The following is a 10,830-nucleotide window of genomic DNA, read 5'->3' as shown; positions in this document are numbered from 1 at the left end:
AAAGTGAACACTAAGGGCTTCTGCTTGTTTTTGAAAGGTTCATGAGCCTCCAAGGTGGAGGCGAGAAGACAGGGGAGCCTGGGTCCAGAGGAAGGGTGGAGGAGCTCCTTGTTCCCAGCTGCTTGGCAGAAGGGCTGAGGTCAGCACCTTTCCTTTCAAGCAGGCTGTGAACTGCTCTGCTCCATCAAGGAGCATGGAGGCAACATTCTGAGGCTCAAGTCCCAGATGCTAAATTATAATACTTTCCTAGGGCTACTATCACAAAGTATCATAAACTGCTGGCTTAGAACAGCAGAATTAATTGTCTCATGGTTCTGGAGGGTAGAAGTTCAAGACCAAGGTTTTGGAAGGACCATGCTCCTTCTGAAAGCTGTGTAGAAAAGATCCTTCCTTTTCTCTTCCAGCTTCTGGTAGTTCCAGATGTTACGTGGCAGTGCCTTTCCAGTCTCTGCCTCCATCTTCACTTGGCCTCTGTTCCCCTCTGCACGTATCAATCTCTGTATCCAAATTCCTCCTTCTCATAAAGACACCAGCACTTCTGGACTAGGGCCAACCCTAATATCCCCACTTAAACTTGATTACCTCTGTGAAGGACCTATTTCCAAATAAGAGCAAATTCCAGGGATTATGACTTTAGTTGACCTTTTATTAGGGGGCACAATTCAACCTGTAGCACCTGCCTTCCTCATACTGGTGTTTAATGGTGGGGGAGAGGGGGGAGCAGGAATGGAGGCTCAAAAGGTCGATTTTGAGTCCCAGTTCTGCCAGTACTGGCTACTTGGTTTCGATGAGTGATCTTGACCGTGATTTCTTCTCTTGCTTACTCCGGTAAAAGATTAAATGAGATCATAAAAATCACCAAATTTATAGCTTGAACTGGCTTCTGAGATCATCCAACATCGCCCAAAGTATGCTCACCAGAATATTTAATCCTACAAGGTCCCCTCAGGATAGAAAGGAGAGTGGTTCTGTGAGTCCCTCTCAGAGAGTCTCAGTGCACATTAGCAAAGGTCCTGAGAAGACCTTTGTAAGAGCCTCCATTTGTCACCACATCTCCTGAACTCATTTCACTATGGAACCCTGTTACCTAGTAGCACTCTCTTGATCATCCATCTACACTTAGAAAATGCTCACATAGATGAACCCCTTCAGTGCTCTTTAGAAAACAGGGACTTAGATCACTTCTTACCTGCTCCCAAATCCTTAACTCAGGCTCAGCTTTGAGAGGAACCCAAGCTGAGGCAGGTATTTGTTCCCCGGGATGAAAACAATTTTATCACTATTTTAAAATTTCTTTTAATTGTTTTTAATATTATGTACTCAATACATCTTAAAACAACACAGAAAAGACTAAAGAAATAAGTAAAACACACCTTCAATCTTCCCACCCTAAAATAAGCAGCTAATGTTAAATTGCTTTTTTATTGCTTCATTACATGTCCATCTCTCCTGTCTTTGGTCACACAAGGTACTGAATTCTAGGAGCTGGGAGGGGGGCTGAACCCAGATCAGTGAGTTCAGAAGCACATCCTGATATTAGGTGTGCTCAAATTGGGGACAATACCCTTGTCCTCCTGAGCTCCAGCTCCTCCCCACTTAGCTTTTAGGGAGAAAGCATTTATAACAGAACCTGAAAATTGGGAATATTCATGCCCACCATTCATTGGGTTCCTACTAGGAACACACAATATGATATTACATGTCACTGCATCCAGGAAACTAACTTAATCCTCATATCTACCCAAGAAGGCAGGTGATTATCACTGAGGCTTTAAGAGTTTAAATGACTTGCCTCAGGTCTCACAGCTGGTCATAGCAACAGAGCCGGGATTCGACACAAGAGCTACCTGATCCTGCAACTTTCTGTGTAACTACATCTCTGTGACTCCTTACATTACACGTTGCAGGAATCTATTCTATTTTCTGACTTCTCAGATCCTGTTAAATGACCTTTCTGTGTTCACGATGGTTTTAGCACTATGCATTCTACTTCTCCAAGGCAAAGCCTAGAAGACTTGATCAAGTCTCAGCCTCTCTTGCAGCTTGGATAAAGGTGTGCGTCCAGAGTTCTGGCAGTCAGACACATTCCTGTAAGACTTTTGTTCTGAAGAAAACAAACTCAAGTAGAGGCTTTCCAGGGGATCTACTTTGCTGGCATGGATGATGGCAAGGATTCTGACTTTGGGGGTGACAGTGCTTGCAAGATTGAGATCTTGGCAGAGCAACAGTGGTGATTTCTTCTAGTGCTCGGTAGGACAACACCTGAGGTAATGTTCCCCCCATCAGCCTAGTTCTATGGAGTGGAACTTCCATTGTTCCCGGAAGCTTAGCTTCAGACCTAGGCCTCTATTACTCCTAATAATTCTGAGATTGCCCAATATGCTTTTAATAAAACCTTTCTTTGCCCAATCAGCCAGAGTCACCTTCTGTTGCTTGTCACCAGAAACCCTGACTGATACTGAATGTGCTGTGTCAGTAAGAGAGATAACCTCTCAGCACATAGAATTCTAGTGGCTCCGCATGACTATAAACTATAAAGCAATGAACAGACCTGGTCAATTTCTGATCAATTTCATCAGTGTAGATAACAAATGCATTTGATCCTGAAGTGAACTTTTGGCCGAAGTTGTACAAATTAGTTTAAGCCATACTGATCATATTACCCCTCAATGGCCTGATTTCCAGCTCACATTCATTGTATTTTGTGCCTGGAGTCCAGGTGTCAAAAGCCAGCAGGTAACTAAACTTTCTTGAAGGAGTCTTTGGGAAGAAGTTTAATTGAAAGTAATATTTATCCTTTAATCCAATGGTTCTGAAACTTTTTGATCTTAAACACCTAAAACTCATAGAAATATTAAAAACTCAAAAAGCTTTTATTTGAGTTATGTCTATCTGTAGTGAAAAGGGTGGCACTGTTTGACATTTCTGCAAATCCCCTGAACGTCTGGCTTTATAGAAGACAGCTGGATTTTCATATTCCCTTCTGCGTTTAGTCTGGTGTGTATCACGTCATGCATCCTCTAGAACACGCCACTACGAACTTGTGGAGAATGAGAACGAAAGGGCAAATATCATTAGAACATTATTATGAAAATAGTTTTGACCTCACAAACCTCCTGAGAAGATCTCCCCAGTCTACGTTTTGAGAACCTCTGGCCTAATCTCTAAACCTTTTCATACCTTATATCTTAGATTTCAGATTCAGGATGCAACTGTCATGCAACTGATTTACATGACAGGTGACTCTGGCATCTTTACTTGTCAGCTGAAAAATGTAGTTCTATCCTTCAGAATCGTTCTATTCAGAATCATTCTAATCTCTCTGCTTTGAGGAATAATGGACTAGAAAAAAGTTCTGCTTAAGAATCGGGAGAATCAGTTCTGTCACTAACTAGCTGTATGATTTTGAACAGGTCAGGGACCTTGTATAGGTCCATTGGCCCCTCTGAGCCTTAGTTCTATACTTGCCAAATAGATACTTGCTAACCTATAAGACTACTTAAAGGTCAAATTGGATAGTACACCTGAAAATGCTCATAGCACATACATGTAAAAAATATATAGTTACATTATTTTAAATGATTGTATTACTTAGGATGCTTTGAGTTGCTAGTAACAGAAACTTTAACTTAAACAGGCTTAAAGACATTGGCTCATTGAACTGAAAATTCTAGAAAGGGTTCAGACCTCGGGCATGGTTTGACCAAGAGATTTCTGCTGGAGTCTGGGCTCTGACTCACATTTTCAGCCCAACTGTCTACTCTGTGTAGCTGCAGTCTCAGCTACTCTCCTTCCTACTAGTAACAGTGGCCACTGAACGTCCTGTCCCACACGCTTATGCTGCATCACCCACGGTAAGAGAAAGCGTCAACTCCAGACACTACCAGGAAAGAGGGAGAAACTTTTTGTTTCAAAAGTTCTCAGTAAATGTTCCCTCTTTGATCCCAACTGGGTCAAGTGCCCATCCCAAACCAATTGCCAAGGTCTAGATAATAAAATAAGTGATTGGAAAAGCTAATCAAAGTGCACCCTGGAGCGTGGAGTAGGATGACTCACGCCAACCACCTGGCTTAGAAATTTTGAGTTCTATTAAGAAAAAAAGAAGGTAGGAATAGTTGCATAGAAGGCAATCCGTAAATGTCCAATGTAACCTCCCAAGTCTGTATTTGTTGACCAAGAAAGATGATCACAATATACCATATAGTAAAAAAATTATGTTAAAGAAGAGTGTGTCTGCTCAGCTCTTCATATTACAAAATATATCTATATACATATACACATATATGTGTGTGTGTGTGTGTGTGTGTGTGTGTATACATAGTGGTGACGATAGGTGGATTAGATTACGGGTGACTATGCATTTTTGTTTGTTGCTTGTTTTTGCATCTCTCCCTTTTATACATATAATACCAAGTATAGCACTTTATGTAAAATTTCAATACGGAAAGAAGTAAGATACAACATGAAGCATGATCACCAACCACCCCACTTCCCACTTCTAGCACCCTCTGCTCTTCCATCCTAGGACCTGAGACTGACCCCACCTACCATCCTTGAGGTCCCCTAATAGAACCCTAGGCAAAGGATTGATCCAAGCTCAAGAAACTTCTCCCATCTCTGTACATTTTTCTTCAGCATCCCTAAAGAATCACAAAAACAGACTGTCTTGCTCAGAATAGAAAGCAGTCTATTTTCATTCATATGCAATTCTAATTTCACTGGTTCTCTTCCCCCCACCCCTTCTCCCCAAGCCTGCCACCAGCTCCCATGACCTCATCATGATATTTAGAATAATAGTCTTTTCCCACAGGTCATCCGCTTCTAAAATAAATACATTTCCATCCACGGAAGCTGCAGAGTCACCGAAATTATTATACCTCGGTTCAGAGTCACAAGCTCATTAAAGACTGATTATTGTGCCTTCCAAAAAGAATGGCTGGGAAGAAGCAGGATGATTCTCTTTTATTTAACTAAGGAAAAAGATACATGAACAGACTGACATAAAAGTCAGCCATTGGAGGATGCAGCTGAAACAACCAGAAGGTAAGAAAATGTGAAGACAGACAAACAAACAAACCCTAACATCTTAATAAGCATTTCAGTGGCCTCTGAATTTCCCTGGGAGACACCACCGGCAATGAGGCAGTTTGGTCAGAAGGAAGAAAAGTTAGGCAGAGAAGTCAGGAATCTAGATCCCATTCTGCACTTTACTGTAGGCAGAATCCCATTCTGCACTTCACTTTGTCTACCTCTCTGGGCTCCTGAAGTTGGATAAAATCAAGGATGGCAAATGATGACCTCGTCCACTGCCCCTCCTTCCTCTTCCTGGCTGCAGCACCTTTCTCAGAGAGCCCAGATGTGGCCTGAAAATCAACACCAGGCTCCGAACAGCCACTCTCTGTGTGAAGATGGACAATAGATAGTCCCCAGGCTAAAGATTTCTGAAATACCCACAGAATTCTGGCATTCTTATTTCCCTTTGCTGACCCAGGTCTGCTTCATTTGCTAACTACTTATAACTAGTGTTTAACAATCAGTCATAACATTAAAATCCTTTATACAATCAGCTGACAGTATGATGATATGCTCACTATCGAGAGAAGATTGAAACCTCAGTGACACATCTGACTTTAAATATTGAGGGACTGTTGCATACAAGAGGCAGTGGGTATAATCTGTGCAACCCCAAGAGATAAAACAGGAACCACTGGATGCAAGTTACTGGAAGGCTGGTGGTGTCTGTAGGCAAATGGGCTGCACCACTCCCAGGGCAAGCTGTACAGCATGGATCATAAGGGTAAACCCCTGCAAGGGCCACGCAGGCAGGGTGTGTGGCAGGGTGTGGTGAGGCCTATGGTGACCAGAGAGCACACGTCCAGTCTGAAGGGGGCAGCTTGAATCAGTGCAGCCCCATGTTTATTTCCTCCTGCCCTTCCTAGCTTCCCCACCACCCAGCCTCCTTTCACATAAGCTTTCCTCCTATTGTTTTCTTGCTAAGCAACTAGCGGTGACCGGAGGCATGTGTGAATAATGCGAAGACAGTTTAAGTGGCATAAATGAGGCGTCCTGGGAATGCAAAGCAAAGAGAGAAGGATTTGGTACAATAGGATTGATGGAGACTTCCCATAGTACAAGGCGTTGGCCCTGGACTCTGAAGAAGGGTTGCAGTCTAATGTGCAGAATTAAGAAGACAGGGCACTGTGGGCAGGAGAACAGCAACAGCAAGGAGCCCAGGGAGGGAGGTGGTACAGCAGAGGGCCATGAAGAAGATAGGATGTGGAAACACAGGGCCTGGCAGATCACAAAGGTGCTCAGATGCTTTGCAAAGGAGTTTGTGCTTTATGATTCAGGTTAGGGGTGCTTGTGTGTTCCCTGCTCCCCAGCTTGCACAGAATAACCCTCCTGGCCTCTTGTTCCACCTGTTACTCACGCCTGCCCAGGGAAGGAGGACAGGAAATAGATGCAACTCATCTGATGTGCGGTTTTGGGAGGAGGGGATGGGTGTGAGTGGTTCAGCCCCTGTGGCGCTGCCTAACCACACAGCACCATGTTCTGTGCTGCTCCCTGTAAGGCACCAAAGGCAAAGTCATGGTGAAGTTCATGGTGGTGGTCTGACTCTGCAACCAGATAAATCGAAAACCCAGATGGAAGTATTCAAAGGCCTGCTTGGCCAGTGCACCTACAAGCGGCATTCTGCAAACAGCCTAATCAAGAATAAAGGTGATTGACACACCTTGGATCTTCAGTGAATCCCCAACAATACAAAAAAAAAAAAGAATAAAGGTGATACTTTTGCTCCTCACTTGCCTGACTCTTGTGTTTCCCTCAGATAGTTCAGAACTTAGGCCTATGAAGGGGGTGAAAGGTACAGTTGACACCCCGAAGTGCCAACAACAAACTCCTCCTAGATCTGCTAGATTTCAGGAGTTGAAGCTGTAGGAAACTTTTTGTTTTCTGAAAAAGTTTCTGAAGTATTTCAGATACACAACTCTGGTTAAGGTCACCTAAAAAACATACTGGGGAACCATAGACAGTATTTGAGCAGAAGACATGTGGTAGAGACTGATAGTTGCCTGCCCTAGTATCTATATTCCTCAATCATACTTATTCACAAAACCTGCAATTTTATTTAGAGCAGAAATATGCCCCCCCAAAGGATTATATATCCCAGGCTCCCATGCAGATAGCTACAGACATGTAACTATGAAATAAAAGCAGAAGTGTAATAGCAAATTCTGGGAAATGTTCCTAAAAGGCAGATCCATGGGCTCTTTTTTCCATCATGCCTCACCTTTTCTTGTAAACTTTTGCATAGAACATGGAAGTGATGGCTGGAGCTCTAGCTGCCATCTTGGACTGTGAGTACAGTGGTCATATTCTTGGCCCAATGAAGCTAAATGATGCAAGGAATCTGAGTGACTGATCACCAAGGAACTACCACATAATAAAAAAGAAATAAAGCTCTATTCTGTTCAAGCCTCTATTATTTTTGGCTTTCAGCCACCTGCTGCTGATCCTAATCCTAAAAGGACTATGAACCAAAATCTATTTTAATTACATCACTCTCTGTGTTGGGCATACTCAAATTATGTACATATGGGCTCAGAGATGCAAAGGTCATTGGAAACCAAGAAGGCGGGAGGGTAAGAGGGTGAATGTGGGATGAAAACTTACCTACTAGGCACAATGAACACTATGCTGGTGACATGTATACCAAAAGACCTGACTTAAGCATTATACAAGGTATTTATGCAACAAAAACAATCGTACCCCTTAATATTTCAAAAAAAATTTAAAACCACACATCAAGGACTCTGAGGTCCAGGTACTGAGGACAGAATAAGGAACAAAGCCGGTTAAGTCCCACCCTCTTATTGCTTACTATCTATTGGAAGATAGAGATGATTATCAATTAAAGAATAAAATAATTACAAACTATATCAAGAGCAGTAGAGGAAACATATACAATGCTGAGATAAGGAATGGGGGAGGTGGTAGTGCTCAGAAGAATGACAACAGACATGGTAGTAGGAGAGGTCTCTGAAGAGGAGATATTTAAATAGAGGCCTGAAGAATAAAAAGGAACCAGCCATGTGAAAAGGAGTGGTGGGAGGAGATTTACAGATAGAGGGTGGGGCATGTGCAAAGGCCCTGAGGCAGGAAAAGCCTGCTTGGAAAAAGAAACTGAAAGCAGAACACGGTAGCTAGGCCATCCATGGAGCAAAGATGATAATTCTCATAGGAACTGGCATTAACCCATTGACAAGGAACAAATCCATTTGGACATGTACCGTGCTAGCCTTCATTTTAAACATTTACATCTCATATGAAATGACTTTCTGAGTGTAATGGATACCTCTGTGAAGCCAAATGGCATATGTTCATGGCCAGAAGGGAGAGGCAAACAAGCTTTCATATACTGTAGAGCTGAGGGAGGTGGTGGTGGAAAAACAGATGGTTTTCTTGTTTGGAAATAAACTTCAAGGAGAGAAGAATATGTCCTTTGAGTTTACTCATGAGTCCACAAAGCTCTACTTTCTTAGCCAAATACGCCACGCCCTGGGAACCTTTAGATACCAAATATTAGCATCTTTTAAGAATTTCCACTGGCAATTCAACGCTCAGTGATAGCTTGTCAGGATAGAGGGGAAGTAAAAAATTCTAAAATAAGAAAAAAGAAAGTTGCCACGCTGATGACAAGGCAGTTTCTCTAAACCAAGTAGCTGATATGACCCAGAACAGAGAATTTAGCAAAGGTTGCTTTTGAAAGCAAGTTGACGCTCCAAAGCATTGGGTTCTCTGCCCCACTGAGGCTAGGACCTCCAGGGCCCTGGCTCCAAGTAGAGACCCTGAGCCCGTCCGCAAAGATGTGGGTTCAGCAAGCTGGTGATAGGGCCCAGGAACCATTTAACAAGCACCAGGTGTTTCCACCATCACTGAGACACACTGCCCCACACAGGCTGGGAGCGTGGGCATGGGGAACAGGGCCAGCAGGGAGGAGGTGCGGAGCCTACAGGGCCAGCAGGGAGGAGGTGTGGAGCCTCGTCGTGTCTGCACAGCCCTGGACTTGGCCATATCAGGCTCCCTGCAGACACCCTCAACTCTGCCTGCTCCCACTCCGTTGTAGTCTCCTGGCAGAAGAACCCCATAAATTCTGCTTCCTACAACCCCAAGAAGCTCCCTGTGGCTAAAAATCAAAACAGATAAGACTGACTAGTATCACTTTAACTTTCAGGCTACAGGTCTTAAGTCCTCACTTAACATCCAACTAAAGCCAACGTCTCTACTTGTGCAGGGGACCCCACTTCTTTTCCCCTACTCAGGGACTTTGCTGATACGTGCATAATTCTCCCTACTCTCTTCCAGGTGAGCTTCCTCTCCTTCTTCACAGAATCGCTCCTTAGGCCTGCAGACTCCCTGGAATATTTCCCATTGCCTTAGCATCCACGCCCCAATCCCCAGCTGCTATGGTTGCTGCTGTATCTCCCCCAGCTCAGACCTCCTTGAAAAGACCATCTCTACTTGTCACCGTTGATCCACACACACACACTCACTGTCTTTGTTACCCTCTTCAGCTTTGCAATCCTCCACTCTACTGAAACATCTCGTCCTGTGGTCCCTGACCACCTCATGTCACCAACCCATCAATGCGTCACCCCCATAATTCTTCCTTCTGTCACCAGCAGCCGGTGGCACAGCCAGTCACCCCTCCTTGAGACACGTCCATCCCTCACCCTTTCCTGGTCTTCCTGTCAACTCCAACTCTGGATCTTCTCAGTTTCTTCACCTCCATGTCCTGATGCCTGATGCTGGGCGGGGGGGGGTCCCTGAGCAGTGCCCCCACATTCTCTTCTCTCCAACTTCTATCCTCACTCTCCTGACCTCATCCTGCAGCCCTTAAATACCATCCATTTACTAACCCCCAAAGTGATCTCCTGTCCTCTGAACTCCTCTCTACCAACATTGGCCCGTGAACATTTTTTAGTCATCTCAAACTTTTATGTCCAAAGCAGAATTCTTTATTTCCCTCTCAACTCTCATAGAAATCAATCTGCTCCTCCTCAGAGCTTTCCATTGTCGCAAATGGCACTCCATCCACCCAGAGTCTCAGGCAAAGTCTGTGTCGTCCTTGACGCACCTTTTTCCTTCACATTTCACCTCCGATCTATCAACAATTATGATGGCTCTAACATCCAATGTTATCCCACATCTGACCTCTTTTCACTTCCTCCACCCAGCACCTCCACACCTTGCCTGCCTATTTCCACCCTTGCCCTGGCTCCCATGGTCTGGACACGTGACAACCAGTGGGACCTCTCCATCATTAAATCAGATCCTGCCATTCTCGTATCACTCTTGGAATAAAACCAAAAGCCCTTCACAGGAATAGGAGGCTCTCCCAAGGCCCAGCCTGCCTGTCAACCTGACCATGTTCTGCTCCCCCTTGCTCTGTTCACTGCAGTTTGCTGGACTCCTTTCTGTCCCTAAAACAGCCCAAGCCAGTCTCCACTTTGCCACCATAGGTCCCTCTACCTGGACACCTCTCCCCACAGCTTTCCCATGACTCCTGCCTGCCATTCATGTTTTGGGACAAATGCCACCACCAGAGAGGGCCTTCTCCTTCCCGCCACATGCTCTCTTCCTTCATCGGTCTTTATTTTTCTTCATAACACTTGTTAGGTATTGTAGCAGGCTGAACAATGAACCCCAAAGATGCCCCCATCCTAAACCCTGTCTACCCCCATCCTAAACCCTCTCTACCCCCATCCTAAACCCTGTCTACCCCTGTCCTAAACCCTGTCTACCCCCATCCTAAACCCTGTCTACCCC

The sequence above is a fragment of the Otolemur garnettii genome, unplaced genomic scaffold (genome assembly GCF_000181295.1).
Source record: "Otolemur garnettii isolate 467f Iridium unplaced genomic scaffold, OtoGar3 scaffold00003, whole genome shotgun sequence".
NCBI classification, from domain to species: Eukaryota; Metazoa; Chordata; class Mammalia; order Primates; family Galagidae; genus Otolemur; species Otolemur garnettii.
Note: the sequence above shows the minus strand (reverse complement) of the source record.